The sequence below is a fragment of the Rutidosis leptorrhynchoides genome, chromosome 6 (assembly GCF_046630445.1).
Source record: "Rutidosis leptorrhynchoides isolate AG116_Rl617_1_P2 chromosome 6, CSIRO_AGI_Rlap_v1, whole genome shotgun sequence".
NCBI lineage: Eukaryota > Viridiplantae > Streptophyta > Magnoliopsida > Asterales > Asteraceae > Rutidosis > Rutidosis leptorrhynchoides.
This window is the reverse complement of record NC_092338.1, coordinates 533883-555031: the sequence shown is the minus strand read 5'-3', so window position 1 is coordinate 555031 and position 21149 is coordinate 533883.

Genomic DNA, 21149 nt, shown 5'->3' with positions numbered 1-21149 from the left:
AAATATCGTTATATTTATTATACTGGTTAAGTAATGAGTTATCAAAAGTGATTCTAGATATTTATAAAAGTTATATACGTTTTAATAATAAAGTTCTTTTTAAACTGAAAACGTATTTGTACGTTTGAAAATAGATTAATAGAATATTATGAAAACCAATTCTCCACTAACTTTTGTTTAACTTTCGTAAATGACACTTTTTGTTTTTATTTATAAATAGCGTTACAAATTATTCTGAATATCGTTAAGAGGAATAGATTTTCTCAAATCATAGTGGACCTCTCAACAGAGACTTGTAATCATAATTTAATGTTTCTGATAATTCAAACATTTAATATATTTTTTTTTAATTTTGTCGAAAATCATATTGAAACAAATACGTTCGTGTAAAGTATTATACGTTTAATACTTTATTAATATTCTTAAGTTATAATATATATATACATATACATATCTATTTATATATAACGGTTCGTGAATCGTCGGAATTTGGTCAAGGTTATAATGAATGTATGAACACAGTTTAAAATTCTTGAGATTTAACTTAACAAACTTTGCTTATCATGTCGGAATAATATAAAGATTAAAGTTTAAATTTGGTCAGAAATTTCCGGGTCGTCACAACGCCCAATTGTAAATCTTTATATTAACATTAACAAACTATCATTTAGTTAAACAAATATAAAGCCCATTAATAGCACATAGTCTAATTTCCACAAGTGTCGTTCTTTTGTCCAAACCCCAATTATGGTACAAAGCCCAATTACCCAATTTTAATATTTTTAGCCCAACATCATGATTACTTCGGATTAAATAAGCATAATAATAACTTAGCTACGAGACATTAAATTAAAAAGGTTGAACATAACTTACAATGATTAAAAATAGCGTAGCGTTACACGGACAGAATTTTGACTTACACCCTTACAACATTCGCTAACATACCCTTATTATTAGAATTAAAATTAAAATTAAAATTAAAATTAAAATATAAATATAAATATTTACGTATAGGTATATAGAGATTGATATATATGGATATTTTTACGATCAAACTGCGTTTGCTTTTATAGGCATTTTCATTTTTTGGGGCTCCGCGAGTCGCGGCCCAGTTGGTCTTCGAACTCCACAAGTCGCGGAGTTCCATTTTACAGCTCACTCAACTTTGGCTCTTTGTTTGCCGACGATTATATAAATAAATATAATATATAAATAATTTTAGTAATTATTTAAATATTATATTATATTTATGTGCATAGTTGACTTGTAATTTTTAGTCCGTTGCGTCGAGCGTTGAGAGTTGACTCTGGTCCCGGTTTCGGATTTTCGAACGTCCTTGCGAATAATTTAATATCTTGTACTTTGCGTTTTGAATCTTGTACTCTTGTAATTTTGAGACGTTTCTTATCAATAATTGGAACCTCATTGATTGTATTTTGTACTTTTGAGCTTTTTGGTCGTTTGCGTCTTCAATTCGTCGAATCTATCTTTTGTCTTCACCTTTTATTATTTAAACGAATATCACTTGTAAATAGAACAATTGCAACTAAAAGCTTGTCTTTCTTGAGGAATAATGCTATGAAATATATGTTCGTTTTTAGCATTATCAGTTAGGGTTTAGGGTTTAGGGTTTAGGGTTTAGGGGTTAGGGGTTAGGGGTTTTGAAAGGACCCGTCCTAATCCATCCGGACGAAGTCCATCTCGATTATAAACGATTCACAACAGTTGATTACATCGCGAGGTACTTGACCTCTATATGATACATTTTACAAACATTGCATTCGTTTTTAAAAGACAATCTTTCATTTCATCTACAGTTGACGACATGCATATCAATTCATAATAAATCCCACTATAACTGACTTAATATTAATCGTGATTAACTCAAAGACTCGAATGCAACGTTCTTCGAAATATGCCATGAATGACTTCAGGTAGTATCTTTAAAATGAGCAAATGCATAGCAGAAGATTTCTTTCATACCTGAGAATAAACATGCTTTCAAGTGTCAACCAAAAGGTTGGTGAGTTCATTAGTTTAACATAAATAATCATTTTATAATTTTAATAGACCACAAGATTTCATATTTCCATTTCTCATAAACATACGTCCCATGCATAGAGACAAAAGTATCATTCATATGGATTGAACACCTGGTAACCGACATTCACAATATGCATATAAGAATATCCCCATCATTCCAGGATCCTCCTTCGGACATGATATAAATTTCGAAGTACTAAAGCATCCTGTACTTTGGATGGGGCTTGTTGGGCCCGATAGATCTATCTTTAGAGTTCGCGTCAATTAGGGTGTCTGTTCCCTAATTCTTAGATTACCAGACTTAATACAAAGGGGCATATTCGATTTCGATCATTCAACCATATAATGTAGTTTTGATTACTTGTGTCTATTTCGTAAAAACATTTATAAAAATTGCGCATGCATTCTCAGCCCAAAAATATAAATGGTAAAAAGGTAAATGAAACTCACACTACTGTATTCTGTAGTAAGAATACATATGACGATACTGAACAATGCAGGGTTGGCCTCGGATTCACGAACCTATATCATTTGTATATATATTAAAACGTATTTTTGTAACCGAACAACTATATATATATATAATTTTTAATGATATAGTTTTTATATTAGAAATTTATGTATTTCTTCATTAATATAAATATTCATTTTTATATATGAAAATATAGATTTTTGTTAAGTTACGTATATTATATATATTATTTATATACATTATTTATATGTATTATAACTTAAATTTTATGATATATATTTATTATGTACATATATATATATATATATATATATATATATATATATATATATATATATATATATATATATATATATATATATATATATATATATATATATATATATATATATATATATATATTCTTTTAAAATGTCTTTTATATTCGTTTTGTTATATTAGTATATTTATAAATATATGTTTAGTTCTTTATTTAGAACCGATAGTTTGTTATAAGTAGATATTTTTATAAGTAATGTTTATAATAATAATATTAATGGTAATAACTTAATACTAACACTATACTAATACTAATGAAAATAATAATAACTGGTATTATCTTCATAATAATAATAAAAAATATAATATTTACTACTTGTATTAGTAACAATACCAATAATAATACTAATTATAATAGTAATAATGATATTACTAATAATGATAATTATAATAGTAATACTAATCGTATTGATAATAATAATAATAATAATTCTATTTCTAATATCATAATAATATAACTAACATGATTTATAACAACAACAATAACAAATATAATAATAACAATAATAATAATAATAATAATAATAATAATAATAATAATAATAATAATAATAATAATAATAATAATAATAATAATAATAATAATAATAATAATAATAATAATAATAATAATAATAATTGAAATAAAGAAAATAAAATTGTATACCATTTGAAATGTTTTCTAAAATGAATTGCCCCATTCAAGACTCGAACCCAAGACCTCCTGTTTCCCTCAAAGACTCCTTAACCATCGATATGCCTTATGTTTTACTGATTTATTCTATCTTTTAGAATATATAACTCGTTCTTAAAATCCTTCCTACTTCTTCTTCTTCATCTTTCATGTCTTCCATGGATTCGGTTTAACCAATCTAAGACACAATTAGTTTGTTTAAAAAAAAAATTTGAACTCATAAATGATTTGTAAATTGAGATACAAGTTTATTAAACGAAAAAAAAAATATAAATCACCATATAGCAGCGACTGCTGCTCGTCACAGCAAAAACAAAAAAAAAAATTAAAGTTGAAAAACTAGATCGTTTCAGTTTTTGATATCTACACGAAAACAATTATAAATCACCCATGGAAACTTTTAAAATTATTAATTGGACTTGAAACACAACATATAACTCGAATTCAACCGAAGAACATTCGTTTAACTTTTGTTACAAAAACCTTTTACTCCAAAATTCAAGTTCAATACAATAAATTGAGGCCTGAAACTTTACAGATAGTTTAACCATATGAATCCTAACATATCTGCTTTAATAGATTTTAAAGTTTAATTACTAATCGAATTATGAGCAAAAAGTTATACTTACAGAGGTGTCGAGCATTTTTGATGGTATTTCGGTTTAATTCTCCAAACAGAGTTGATTGTATATGTTAACTGATAAAGACAATGAATATTGGAATGGTTGTAATCTAGTAAAATGAATAATTGAATCGTGTTAAAGCAGCAGCTCGACATTTTGGGTTCAATCAAGAACAGAGAGAAATAAATAAAAAATAAAATACCAATATTGACTTATAATCCAATCTGGTTTGTTGTTGAATCAGTCATTGTTATTTAAATCATATTGGAGACAGAATCCAAAATTTGAAACAGCTCGATTGCTACATGTAACAACTTGTACGACCCTTTTGATTTTTATATCATATATAATTGTTATTAATAATTAATAGATATAGTAAAAAAAATATTAATAATACTAATAATAATAATTATATTGATGATAATTATATTAATAGTAATAGATAAAAAAATGGTAATAATAACATTATTCATAATACTAAAAAAATAATACTAATTTTTAATATTAATATTATTAATGATAATGATAATATATTGTATTATTTTTATGATAATAATAATAATAATCATACTAATATTAGTAATAATAAATAATGATAGTTATAATGGAATTTATCAAAATGACGATAATACTATATAATACTACTACAAGCAATAATGTAGACATAACAAGTTATATGTATACTAATTTCATATGTATATATTTTATATCAAAAAAAATAATAATACTAATAATACAGATATCAACAATAATATTAATAATAATAAAGGTAATAATAATAAGCTAATAATTAACTTGAATATATTTATGTATTATTATTTATGTCATATTAATATTAATAATATATTCTATGATAGTATATATTGAATATTTATTATATATTTCAATATATATGTATATGTTCATTTCAATAGCACTTAATTATTTTATGTATTACTTTAAATATTCAATTTAATTCAAAAGATTAAATTGTATTTTTATTATCTTAATTTATAATACATACTATTATATATATAAATATATATGTTCACATGCATATTTATTTACAACAATTGTTCGTGAATCGTCGGGAATCGTCAAAGGTCAAATGCATTCATGTAAACCAATTGCATTCATGTAAACTGTTTCAAAGTTTTCGAGACTCAACATACAGACTTTGCTTATCGTGTTGGTAACATATAAAGATTAAGTTTAAATTTGGTCAGAAATTCCCGGGTCATCACAGGTTTCGGGTTTAGGGTTTAGGGTTTAGGGTGTAGGGTTTAGGGTGTAGGGTTAAGGTGTAGGGGGTTAGGGTTTAAGGGTTAGGGGTTAGGGGTTAGGGTTTTAGGGTTTAGGGGTTAGGGGTTAGGGGTTAGGGTTTAGGGTTTAGGGTTTAGGGTTTAGGGTTTAGGGGTTAGGGTTTAGGGTTTGGGGGTTTAGGGGTTATAGGTTTAGGGGTTTATGTAAAGACCCGTCCTAATCCATCCGGATGAAGTCCATATCGATTATAAACGATTCACAATAGTTGATTACATCGCGAGGTACTTGACCTCTATATGATACATTTTACAAACATTGCATTCGTTTTTGAAAAGACAATCTTTCATTACATCGAAAGTTGACAACATGCATACCATTTCGTAATATATCTTACTATAATTGACTTAATAATAATCTTGATGAGCTCAACGACTCGAATGCAACGTTTTTTGAAATATGTCATGAATGACTCCAAGTAATATCTCTAAGATGAGCAAATGCACAGCGAAAGATTTCTTTCGTACCTGAGAATAAACATGCTTTAAAGTGTCAACCAAAAGGTTGGTGAGTTTATTAGTTTAACATAAATAATCATTTCATAATTTTAATAGACCACAAGATTTCATATTTTCATTTCTCATAAACATACATCCCATGCATAGAGACAAAAATATCATTCATATCGATTGAACACCTGGTAACCGACATTCACAATATGCATATAAGAATATCCCCATCATTCCGGGATCCTCCTTCGGACATGATATAAATTTCGAAGTACTAAAGCATCCGGTACTTTGGATGAGGTTTGTTGGGCCCGATAGATCTATCATTAGAGTTCGCGTCAATTTGGGTGTCTGTTCCCTAATTCTTAGATTACCAGACTTAATAAAAAGGGGCATATTCGATTTCGATCATTCAACCATATAATGTAGTTCAATTACTTGTGTCTATTTCGTAAAACAGTTATAAAAACATCGCATGTATTCTCAGTCCCAAAAATATATATTGCAAAAGCATTTAAAAAGGGATTAATGAAAACTCACCTAATGTATTTTGTAGTAAAAATACATATGACTTATATTGAACAATGCAGGGTTGGCCTTGGATTCACGAACCTATATCAGTTATATATATTAAAATATATAATTAACATGTAATAATAATCAAACCAGTTTATGTATATATTAATTATTTAGTTTAGTCATATATTTGTTATTTTAAAAGTTATATATATTTATTTTGTATTTTAATATTTATACCTATAGTTATATTAATATATGTACATTTATATGTATATTGCAAATTAATAATTTGTTATATAAAAATAATATAAATTATGATAAAGATCGTGATAACTCTGATAATATTATTAATAATGTTAATAAAAATAAAAATACTTTTAATATTAATAATAAAGACAATACTACTGAAAATAAATAAATAAAAAGCCCTATGCTAATAATAATAATGATACTAATATTTATATTTTTAATATTTGTAATAACATAATAATAATAATAATAATAATAATAATAATAATAATAATAATAATAATAATAATAATAATAATAATAATAATAATAATAATAATAATAATAATAATAATAATAATAATAAGTAATAAGTAACTACCTCAAAGAATTAATACGCTAGCAAAACGAACAACTATCACTGCCCAGGCTCGAACCCATGACCTCTTGTTTAATCACACACACTCTAAACCAACTGAACCATTTCGTTTTTCTATATTAAACTGTATTCTAAATATATTTAACCCATTTATCTCTTCAAGCCTCAAAAGCAATTAAGGCCCAATAGTAGCTTAGAACTCGGCCCAACTTTGGAAATGATAAAAAAAAAAAGACAAGGAGCCCGGTGACCAGGCTCGAACCTCCAACCATTCGCTAAACCAAAACCCCTTTGAACCATTGTTCCATTAATGTTTTTCTGTACTAAATGCATATCCGTATTTACTTAAACTGTTATTCTATTTTTTTTTTTTTGATATTCCACTTCTTTAATCTCAATTAAATGGCACCCGTGAATTTCCACTTTATTTGATAACTTTGTGGCCGACATTCAATATAAATAACCCCACATACAATCAAGTTATATCACGATTCTATACCAGAGAATGGAAGTAACAATGATGGAACTCGGAACCGTAACACAATGGTTTTCTTTTTCTTTTTTTTTATAGGAGTTCGGTTCTTGTTCGACTAAGAAGGAAACCAAGACAGTGAAGGAAATTAAAACAGCATGTTTTGCTGTTCGAATAAGAAAGGAAACAGAAGCGACATTGATAATGTGAGTTGTTCGATAATAACAGAAAACGAAAAGCACGTTGCACTAACGATGGGTATTAACTAGTAGTAGCAACATGTATAAGCTCGAACAGTAAGAAAGAAGCCGAAACAGTTTTGTATCCATAATTATATCGAAATTATCATGAAACTCTACCCCATCAATATAATTGATTCATTAATCAATTCAATATTTTTGAATAATATTTCGATCGCCAAAGTTGTTGGTAGCTACTGATATACCCATAATGAATCCGTAAGAACTCAAGCTTTTTGAATAATTTCGACATGATTCAAATATAGATTTGTTTAGAGAGAGAAAGAGGAGGAAAGGTGTTCGAAGTAAAACAGAAAACAATAGCAGCAATGAATCGTAATCAAAATAGTAGCGGGTAAGGTTGTGGTTATGGTGATTATCATCAACGAAAGGTGGTGGTCTAATCTTGTGATTCAAACAGAGAAACAGTAACGAGTGGTGGCGGTTGTGATGGACAGAAATATAGTAGTAGTTAAGTGATCGTATACAAAGTTAAATGGTGACTTGATATTTACTTTGATTATAAAATGTGAAAATGAGGTGGTGGTGTTCGATTAAAGTTTAGATCGGGAGTGATTTTTTTTATGGGTTCACGATGGGTTAGAAGGTGGTTTGGTTTAAGGAGGTGGTAGTGAGGATGCCGATGGTTGTGGTGCTCATAGGTGGTGACGGGATGATGACTAGGGGTGAAGAAGATGGTTGATCAAGAGAAGATAGTTTCTCAATTAATAAGTCGTATGGATATATAGATGTATATAGTTAAATTAAGATAAAAATCTAACTAGTAAAATAGTTAGTAGTATAATGAAAGGTATGCAAATTGATCTTGTTGTTAGAAAATCATTTGTGGGGTTAAGGGAATAGAAAATAGAAAGAAGAAAACAAATAGATAGATAGATGGATTGAGGCTTGATTCGGCATATGTATGTATAGGTGTAAAGTTTATCAATCAAGCATAGTAGAAAATCCTTTATCTTATATCTTACTCGATGTATGTAATATAGATATATATAAGAAGACATAGATAGATAGTGACTAGAAATTTAAAGAGTAATATAAATATAAATATAATAATACTAACACAGAGTAAAAGTAATATATGTATATTTAGGTTTGTTGCAATGGAGTAGGTCCAAGAATATATATGAAACAAAATAATAAAAAATATATATATAAAAAAATTTACGTGTTGTGTTTGAATATCAAAAAAAAAAATGAAAAAGAAACTCTCCCCTCATTCATGTAACGTGTAAGTATATATATCAAGTGGAATGAAACTTGTTTAAAGACGATCGAATGACAAAAGTGTGTTACTTTTGTTTACTAAATAAATTCGAAACCATGTAAATATATTCAATATACTTCTTTTATATACATAGATATGTTTAATAATAATTATTATATTTTATCTTATTTTTCAATATTAATTCTAACAATTACATAATATATTACATTTCATATTATTATATACATACCTATATATGCATATTTATTTACAATTAGTTATTTGTGAATCGTCGAAACCGGTCGAGGTTAAACGAATGAAATAAAACAGTTCAAAAATTTTGAGACTCAACCTAACAGACTTTGCTTATCGTTTTGGAATCATATAAATATTAAGTTTAAATTTGGTCGGAAATTTTCGGGTCGTCACAGTACCTACCCGTTAAAGAAATTTCGTCCTGAAATTTGAGTGAGGTGGTCATGGCTAACAATAGGTATGTTTTCATGACTCATATAAGCTGATAAATAGAATTTTTATTACCATTGAGTAATATGGATAAGATAATTCGTTTACTCGAAGAGTACGAATGAAATTATCACTAAATAATGAAATGAGAAAGTCATGTTTCATCATAACTTTTGACTAGTCATGGTTGAATTTAGAAAATAAGGTTCATCTTAACTTTTGACGTCGTCTTGATTGAATTCCGGAATTCAAGGGATTTAAAGATAATCTATGAAATCTAAAAGATTTGATCCTTCGACTAATAAGGAATTTAAGATCTCTATAATTAAATATGATGATCTGCCTCGATTACTCTGCCTGATATTTCCATTATAAATTAAATTCTTCCGTTCCATTACTTCTCACCACTCCCATTTTCTATATTTTAATTCATACTTTCAAATCATCAGTCAATATGCTTCATCTAGTTTTAATTCTGGATATATTCCTGACTTTCATATCTGTCATCCTTCTTTTTAATCTTCCACCAGAGGAATCTGTTTACTTCTACTATTACCTTGGGGGTGATACTATTCCTAATTATACCGTGTCTCTATATTGCTATTCATATTAATATCCATGACTTGTAACCTCCGTGTTGTTATTGGGCCTTATACTTTCTCTTATATTTTGGAGCTCTTTGCCTTTTGATTATCCTCTCGACCTCTAGTAGAGCGAGTAACGGTCGAGAACTCGTAAGTATGGAATTTCGGATAAACATCATGTTCTAAATAAGAAGGAATGTATTAGCACGATTTGATTTGTTAAATTACCAGAGTCACTGAGGATGGAACTATCAAGAATATATTTTCTTGATATGTTCAGAGATTAAGTAGAATGAAAGAGTTATGTAACATGACACATGATGATGGTATGATCTACTGTGAACCATCATCACGTTTCATTAGAAACTCAGCATGACTTATTGTAATATAATCACGTTGGTCGGGCGTCATTATATTATACTAACTCATGCATCAATTTCCAACACTACTTCAAAATCATTCATAGTTTAAACTTGAAGGTTTACAGAATATAGAAACTAAACAGTTTCTGTTATGACATAATACAGATAACGTGAAAAGATAATTGATTTCAGATAAGAATAGTTATGAAAATATCTTCAGAAATATCGAAGATATTTATGATGATATTTTGGAATTTCTAAGATCGAAGGTTGATGAAGAAAATCCTTTCGCAAGGATTCAGAATAAAGAAGGAACAAGATATTCGCTAAAGATTTCAGCAGGCATTGAATCATTTGGATTCTTTGAAGTCAAACTTATTCTTTGTGATTTGTCCACGGCTTCCTTCATAGTTTCGCATAATCCGCTTTTCGGTACTAAATTTTCTATTGAGTGTTTCCAATACTCCATTCTTTATCATCAAACTTTCGACGGTTAAGGTCGTTTACGATTATCTACAGTTTCTGCTGCTTCATTCAGCTTTTTCAAAGTTCAATGTATTAATTCGTAGGCTGGGTGCTTTTCAAAATTTCAGAATGGAAGATCATCATTCTAAGAGATAAATGTTATACATATAACTGTTGATGTAGATATGCTGTGAGTTTTCAAAGTACTGATTGCCGATTCCTCTACATTTACTGCTTCCATATCTGAATCATTGGTTATTGATTCGAGGTAATTTCAAGAGAATTGTGTTTTTAGATGATTAAACGCTGACGGTAATATGGTAGAATATAAAAGGTTCCCCGGTAACAATAAAAGAGCACACATATATATCAAGGTATTAATAAGGTTGTTTCGAACGAAAAATCGAAGTTGATTTGCTGGAGCTGTGACAAAATTAGCTATCTCGAACAGGAGTTGCAAGATTATTTTCGGTAATAATAACGCCAAAGAAGCTAGCACAGATACGTGTTAAACGTTTACTCAGGTTTCGAGTATTTTCAGGTGCATGACTATATGCATCAATCTTTTCTTCCGTAGATGAAATGCGATTGGTTCATCCTCTCGATTGAGATGTTTTCAAGAATTAGGAAAGGTTTGAACGCAAATTGTAATCGTCAAGATACAATTAAGGTTTAAGATGAAATCAAGTGGCAACTTGAAGAATTGTTTAGTTTCATATGTTATAATCAATATTTTAATTCATTTTAATTGTCCAATGTTATTAGTTCTCAGTCGATGGTTCACAGTTGACAGTCCAATAATTCATATATAGTTTAATATATAATATGCTAATTAATTAATACATATCGTGACCCATGTACATGTCTCAGACTCGATCACAACTCAAAGTATATATATTATTATAGAATCAACCTCAACCCTGTATAGCGAACTCTATCATTACAGCATATAGAGTGTCTATGGTGATTCCAAATAATATATATATATATATATATATATATATATATATATATATATATATATATATATATATATATATATATATATATATATATATATATATGTTAAAACCTTGTATACATGTTCCGATATTTAAAGTGCGAAAAAAATAAATACAGATATTTAAATGACGATAAATAAAGTACGTAAAGTAAATAACAGAAATTAAATGACGATAAATAAAATTGCGATAATTAAATTGCGATAAACAAACTGCGATAAATAAATAAAATGTAATCAGTTAGCTAGGAACAGTTAGCGTGGATTCTTAACAAAAATTTTTGTAGTTAATTTATTTGTTTCTATCAAATTTTTATTTCGTCAAATGTGTTTTTCATTATGCCACTTGTTGGATTCTGATAAATCAAAATTCAAATATGAAATTGAATGAACATGGTTATTCTGTGGTGAACAGATTCGTATATCTGTGGATGTAAGTAGGATAGTAAACGACTGTTGAATCAGCTTCGAAGAATGTACATTGTAACTTATTAATGTGAAATCTGAATATTCCTCGGGTATTACCTACCCGTTAAAATATTTTCACAATTAACACTTTGTACGAAAGAATTTTTAATTACAATCTTTATGAAAAACATATATACATATATATATATTTTCTTCAGATGTAATCATGGATTCATTGAGTTAATATGATATTAAACTCATTTAGTTTTCGGTTGGAACTAGAATTAAAAATCTCTAAAACTTTAGAGATTACATATTCGCCATGTCGAACGAAGATAAATGAGGTAGAACGATACGTAGAACGAAGATCATACTCGAAGTACAGATAGTGATATTGAAGCATGGATTGTTGATGGTACAGGTGCTGTTACTGATGGTACTGTTGGTGCCGGTGATGTTGCTGAAACTGGTACATTTTGCACCATATTCTCCGAATTGATTTTTCGATCACGAAGTTCGTTGACTTATTACTCCAGGATGATTGTCGGTCGGAACGAGCGGATGAATAAGGTTCAGAATTGTGGATAGAATATAATCTTGTCGAGTTACCCTGGAAATGAGACTGAAACTGGTGTCTCGAACAGGTTCGCCGGTAAACGCTTCAGGTTCATTGTCAAGAGGTGAATTCGGTTGGTGGAAGGGATCGCCTTCTTCGCGTCTCCATTGTTTAAGTTGACTACGAACTCATCAAATGAATTGGGGATGACTGATTGATTGATTCATTCCGGTGACACCGCTTTCGGAATTTAGGTGAATATCCATGTCGGAATAGCTGTCGGAATAACTATCGGAATAGTTATCGAAATCTGTGGGACTCGAACTGGTTGTGGGATTCATCTCGTACAATCAGATGAAGGAGTTTCGATAAGAAATAGATTATAGGATGTAGATTAGTACCCTGCAATACATAATTTACATATGCATATATAATACTAAAATCCCATAAGTTATGGAGGAATCTACGGAAGCTGTCAGGCAAAGTCTACAGTAACAGATATGCTAAGATATGAATTAGCAGATACGCTAAGATACGAATTTTGTCTATACACTATTCATGCAATCATTGTAGTAAGATGTGTCTAGACTATGAATGATAAGCAGGTAATATCCTAAGGATGATAAGCAGATGATTTTCGACAAAAATGGTAAGCAAAACTTTTGACATGAAGATACGGTCGAAGTCCAGACTCACTAATGCATCCTAACGACTATCAGTTAGACATACTAATGCAAGACCTGGTTCACTAAGACCACCGCTCTGATACCAACTGTAAAGACCCGTCCTAATCTATCCGGACGAAGTCCATATCGATTATAAACGATTCACAACAGTTGATTACATCGCGAGGTACTTGACCTCTATATGATACATTTTACAAACATTGCATTCGTTTTTGAAAAGATAATCTTTCATTACATCGAAAGTTGACAACATGCATACCATTTCGTAATATATCTTACTATAATTGACTTAATAATAATCTTGATGAACTCAACGACTCGAATGCAACGTTTTTTGAAATATGTCATGAATGACTCCAAGTAATATCTCTAAGATGAGCAAATGCACAGCGGAAGATTTCTTTCGTACCTGAGAATAAACATGCTTTAAAGTGTCAACCAAAAGGTTGGTGAGTTCATTAGTTTAACATAAATAATCATTTCATAATTTTAATAGACCACAAGATTTCATATTTCCATTTCTCATAAACATACGTCCCATGCATAGAGACAAAAATATCATTCATATGGATTGAACACCTGGTAACCGACATTCACAATATGCATATAACAATATCCCCATCATTTCGGGATCCTCCTTCGGACATGATATAAATTTCAAAGTACTAAAGCATCCGGTACTTTGGATGGGGCTTGTTGGGCCCGATAGATCTATCTTTAGAGTTCGCGTCAATTAGGGTGTCTGTTCCCTAATTCTTAGATTACCAGACTTAATAAAAAGGGGCATATTTGATTTCAATCATTCAATCATATAATGTAGTTCAATTACTTGTTTCTATTTCGTAAAACAGTTATAAAAACATCGCATGTATTCGCAGTCCCAAAAATATATATTGCAAAAGCATTTAAAAAGGGATTAATGAAAACTCACCTAATGTATTTTGTAGTAAAAATACATATGACTTATATTGAACAATGCAGGGTTGGCCTTGGATTCACAAACCTATATCAGATATATATATTAAAATATATAATTAACATGTAATAATAATCAAACCAGTTTATGTATATATTAATTATTTAGTTTAGTCATATATTTGTTATTTTAAAAGTTATATATATTTATTTTGTATTATAATATTTATACCTATAGTTATATTAATATATGTACATTTATATGTATATTGCAAATTAATAATTTGTTATATAAAAATAATACAAATTATGATAAAGATCGTGATAACTCTGATAATATTATTAATAATGTTAATAAAAATAAAAATACTTTTAATATTAATAATAAAGGCAATACTACTAAAAATAAATAAATAAAAAGTCCTATGCTAATAATAATAATGATACTAATATTTATATTTTTAATATTTGTAATAACATAATAATAATAATAATAATAATAATAATAATAATAATAATAATAATAATAATAATAATAATAATAATAATAATAAGTAATAAGTAACTACCTCAAAGAATTAATACGCTTGCAAAAAGAATAACTATCACTGCCCAAGCTCGAACCCATGACCTCTTGTTTAATCACACACACTCTAAACCAACTGAACCATTTAGATTTTCTATATTAAACTGTATTCTAAATATATTTAACCCATTTATCTCTTCAAGCCCCAAAAGCAATTAAGGCCCAATTGTAGCTTAGAACTCGGCCCAACTTTGGAAATGATAAAAAAAAAAGACAAGGAACCCGGTGACCAGGCTCGAACCTCCAACCATTCGCTAAACCAACACCCCCTTGAACCATTGCTCCATTAATGTTTTTCTGTACTAAATGCATATCCGTATTTACTTAAACTGTTATTTTTTTTTTGTTATTCCAATTCTATAATCTCAATTAAATGGCACCAGTGAATTTCCACTTTATTTGATAACTTTGTGGCCGACATTCAATATAAATAACCCCACATACAATCAAGTTGTATCACGATTCTGTACCAGAGAATGGAAGTAACAATTATGGAACTCGGAACCGTAACACAATGTTTTTTTTTATAGGAGTTCGGTTCTTGTTCGACTAAGAAGGAAACCAAGACAGTGAAGGAAATTAAAACAGCATGTTTTGCTGTTCGAATAAGAAAGGAAACAGAAGCGACGTTGATAATGTGAGTTGTTCGATAATAACAGAAAACGGAAAGCACGTTGCACTAACGATGGGTATTAACTAGTAGTAGCAACAGGTATAAGCTCGAACAGTAAGAAAGAAGCCTAAACAGTTTTGTATCCATAATTATATCGAAATTATCATGAAACTCTACCCCATCAATATAATTGATTCATTAATCAATTCAATATTTTTGAATAATATTTCGATCGCCAAAGTTGTTGGTAGCTACTGATATACCCATAATGAATCCGTAAGAACTCAAGCTTTTTGAATAATTTCAACATGATTCAAATATAGATTTGTTTAGAGAGAGAAGGAGGAGGAAAGGTGTTCGAAGTAAAACAGAAAACAATAGCAGCAATGAATCGTAATCAAAACAGTAGCGGGTAAGGTTGTGGTTATGGTGATTATCATCAATGAAAGGTGGTGGTCTAATCTTGTGATTCAAACAGAGAAACAGTAACGAGTGGTTGTGGTTGTGATGGATAGAAATATAGTAGTAGTTAAGTGATCGTATATAAAGTTAAAAGGTGACTTGATATTTACTTTGATTATAAAACGTGAAACTGAGGTGGTGGTGTTCGATTAAAGTTTAGATCAGGAGTGATTTTTTTTATGGGTTCACGGTGGGTTAGAAGGTGGTTTGGTTTAAGGAGGTGGTAGTGAGGATGCCGGTGGTTTTGGTGCTCATAGGTGGTGACGGGATGATGACTAGGGGTGAAGAAGATGGTTGATCAAGAGAAGATAGTTTCTCAATTAATAAGTCGTATGGATATATAGATGTATATAGTTAAATTAAGATAAAAATCCAACTAGTAAAATAGTTAGTAGTATAATGAAAGGTATGCAAATTTGTAACACCCCAAATATTTAAGGTATTATTTTATGTAAAATTTTATTGCTAAGAAATTAATGGTAAAGGATATTTTATGTTAAATGGACGAAAGTTAATGTTGTTAGTTAAGTTTCAAGGGACTAAAGATGCAAGGTTATGATTTAGGACCTCCTTAACTATAGTTTACATGGGGAGGGTAGAAATTGCAATTATGCCATAGTTGTTTTAATAAAAGAAATTAGAAATGCTGGAAATTGATTATTATTCAAAAAAAAAATATATACAGAGAGTGCTCCTGGGTTGTGTATGTCGACATTTGCAAGGGAAGAAGGAGGATCCATCATTTGTTGAAATTTAACTCATGCAAGCTTGAATTTGTGAAATCTAACACACCCTAATCACTTTAGCAAGCTCTAATCTTCCAATTTCATCTTCATTGTGCACAATTAGGATTCTTAAAACTCTAAAAGACAAGGTATGGATTTTGTGTCTAATTATTGCTTGCATTGTATGCTAATGATGAGATTATGCTTAAGAAAGTTGCTATTTGTTAAATTGTGCACATTTGGATGAGTTAGTATGGATTTGTTGTTGATTTTGGAAGTAATTACATGTATGAACTTGTATTATAGATTTATGGCATGATTATGGTGAGAATGATGATGTTCTAGTTAGATTTCTAGTCATGCACACCAAGTGTTTATTAAAATGCCTCAATGAGATGATTTTGTGTTCTAGCTAGAAATTTTGATGAAGGATGCTCATGTATGAACTTTTGTTATAGTCATAAGTTATAGAAATTGATAATTTGATAAGTTAATGGTGTTAGTAATGAAATCGAATTATTATGCACATTTGATGTTTAATGAAAGGATTAAAGGAAAAGTTGCATGATAAAGCTAAAAGTGATGAGTTAGTAATATACATGATTAAAATGTGATGTTTGATTGGTAACATGCTTGTTTTAGAAAAGATGAGTTCAAAGTTAGAAAGTATGAATGAATGTATGTTGTGATTAAGGGGTAAAGTGTAAGTGTAAGTATGAATGACGTAATGATTCAAGAAAGTTGTGATTTTGATTTAGTTATGTGATTAATGAGATTAGCTCATGTATAGGTGCTAATCAAGGAAAAGAAGTTACAAGTGACCAAGGAAATTCAATTAAGCAAGGTGAGTTTATAGGGGGTAATATGGGCGGGTCAAGAGTGGCTTAGTGTTTTCGGATTGCATCCGTGCAAGAGAGTAACGACTAAGTGCACTAGTTACGTAGCTTAGATAGAACTATTGGGTTAGCTCAATAGTTGTGTCTATGGATGATGCTTAGCTTAGGCAAGGTTATTACATTGCTAGTAATCTTGCCTATGGTTCATGTTAGCTTAGACACTTCGGGTGTCTATGTATGAGATGATGATAGCTTAGGCATATTTAGTATGTCTATGTTTAGCTTAGACATGATTACTAGGTTCGGCCTAGTAAGTCATGCCTATGGTATGAATGATCGGATCCGAAAGTATGCAAGCAATCTAAGGGTTGAAGGATAAGTGTTTTGATTATGCCCAAATGATTTATGTGTTGTGTTTTGTTACTTTCCTATAACTCACTAAGTGTAAAAGCTTACCCCCATGATGTTTTATGTTTTAGGTGCTAAGGTTCATCGAGAAGGTAAGGAACCCGTGTGAAGAGCTGGAGGAGCATTGGCATTAGCGTAAGTGGTATTGCAAGTCCCTTTTGTGATCACGCTCTATGGTTACCGCTTATCAAACGCCATGTATTTGAAGTGTCATGTTTGTCATTATTGAATTTGGGACCAAATGATGGTTTTGTTTCATGAAAACACGTTTGATGTCTAAATGTTGTTATTGGATGGTATACGATGTTAGAAACTGAATCTTAAGTTTGTGTATGAATTTGGTTGTTTTAAATGTGTTTGAGAATGATGGAACGTGCAAAAGTTGGTTTAAATACAATGTTGCAGGTCAGGCACCCGGATTAGGGTTATGTCGCGCCGCGGCAAAGGGGTCCGCGCCGCGGCATATAACTGAAGTTGGGAACAGAAGCAAGGTTAAGGAGTCTAAAATTTCCTGTGTTGTGTCGCGCCGCGACAAGGCTTGCCGCGCCGCGGCATAAGCCTTGTCCGGCCAGTGACTTAACTTTACAAAAAAAAAAAAAAAAATTTTTACTCGAATCAAGGCGTTAAAAGTTGGTATCAGAGCTGTGGTTTAAGGGACTTGGGTAATCCACGATAGGGATTATCTAGGCTTAAACCATTGTTGTGAAAGGATAAGCGGTTTAGGACTTGCATAAGTGTTATAGTCGTATAGTTGTGCCATGCTCCATAGGGTAGAGTCATCGACTAGACCCGTAGTATAATGATTGATCTATGAAAGGAGTTTGATACCCGTTAGCCATGATGTCATAGTGGACTTAATGTGTAATGAAATGGTGTAATAACAACAGGCCATTGTTATTACTTCATTTTAGTACACATGAACGTCTACTATAGTCATGGTGAATCGAGTTAGGAATTCTTTCGAATGGTTTGGTTTTGTTGAATAATGGTGTTATCGGTATTTGAACTAATGGGTTGAATGTAATTTTTTAGAAATGGCTATTGTATCACCAAACCGAGGTCAAGATGAGGATGATGAGTACGTCCGCACCCCATCCACGGAGTCTATAGAAGACTCTCAAAACGAATCGGGAGAAGTTAACATGCCAAATGACATTTCGGGACAAATAGGGCAAGCCTTAATACGTTATACTCCAACTTTGTTAGAGAAGATTAAGACGTTGATCAATGATCAATTAGATGAGAAGTTAAAGACTTTTGTTGCTAATAACCCTACCTTAAGAGGTGAAGGGGGAAGTGGAGTAAGGCAAGAAGAGGTAGAAGCCCCTAAGAGAAAGGATGACCGTTTTGAATATAAGAACTTCGCAAATTGCCATCCTCCCGAGTTTCATGGTAAGGTTGACCCTATTGTTAGTCAAAGATGGATTGATGAGATTGAAGAAACCTTCATGTTGTGTGAATGCCCCGAACATTTGAAGGTAATTTATGCGGCTCATCAAATGAAGGGTAGTGGATACGAGTGGTGGAATTTTATAGTTAAGTCTCATGGGCGAGACGTGGCTACGAGTTTCTCATGGGACAAGTTCCGTGAAATGTTTATGACCCAATTTGCTCCACCCGCCGAGGTTAGTAGGTTGAAATCCGAGTTTATGAATATAGAGCATGGAGGTAAGTCGGTGACCGAGTTTAATGCCGAGTTTAATGATAAGTCTCGTTTTTGTCCGGACTTCGTGTCAAGTCCCAAGTTGATGATGGATCATTATCATGAAAAGTTGAATCCCGAAATAAGTGAGTTTATCGATAAGAGTACTTATAAGACTTTAGCCGAGATGATGAATCGAGCACTTGTTAGAGAACATGAACTTAGGAAGAAGGCGGCGTTCAAGCGAAAGTTAGATCAAGACTCCAAGGTAATGCAAAATGTTAGTCCGAAAAAGGGTAAGTTTGGTTTCGAATCCCCGCACAAGTCAAAAGGGGGTTTTGTGTCGGGTAAGAGCGGTGGGAAAGAAGTCAAGTCGTGTACCAGGTGTGGTAAGAATCATACGGGTGAATGTAAAGCGGGTACCACCGATTGTTACTCTTGCGGGAGGCCGGGTCATAGGGCCGCCGAATGCCCTAAGAAAGGTAAGCAATGTTACTATTGTTTTGAGAAAGGTCACTTTCAAGCCGAATGTCCGGAATACAAGAAGGATTTAGCTAGTGGTAGTGTTAAGAAAGAGGTTAAGACGGAACCGAAGACTAGTGATAGCCGACCAAGGGCCCGAGCTCATCAGATTACCGCACTCGAAGCGAAGGAGTCCCAAAATGTGGTGTCAGGTACCTTTATTGTAAACTCTTTACCTGCGCATGTTTTGTTTGATTCCGGTGCTACGCGGTCGTTTGTATCATATTCTTTTTGTAAGCATTTTAATATGACCCCAAGTATGTTAGAACACCCATTAGAGGTTGAAATAGCGGATAATAAGACCGTGATGGTGTATAGTATCATTAAGGGGTGTGAAATTATTTTGGATGATGAAAAGTTTGTCATTGATTTAATACCCATGCAAATGGGTGAATTTCAAGTAATTGTGGGCATGGATTGGCTAGATAACAATGAGGGGATAATTTTGTGTCGTAAGAAAATAGTGTTAGTTCAATCACCAAGTGGAAAAGTTATATGGATTTATGGGGAACGAGCTAGGCGTGCAATTCCTATATGCACATATGCTAAGGCTAAAAGATTTTTGTCTCATGGGTGTTGTGCGTTTTTGGCACATGTTGTTGATGATTTGAAAAAGGTTGTTGAATTAGATGATGTACCAATAGTTAACGAGTTTCCGGATGTGTTTCCAAGTGAATTGCCCGGTGTACCTCCCGAGCGAGAGGTAGAGTTTAGAATAGATTTGATACCCGGGGCCACGCCAATTGCCAAAGCTCCATATCGATTAGCCCCATCGGAAATGAGAGAAATGATGACTCAATTGCAAGATTTGATAGATAAAGGTTTTATACGCCCTAGTAGTTCACCTTGGGGAGCTCCGGTTTTATTTGTGAAAAAGAAGGATGGAACTATGAGAATGTGTATTGATTATCGAGAATTGAATAAAGTCACTATTAAGAATAAGTATCCGTTGCCGAGGATAGACGATTTGTTTGA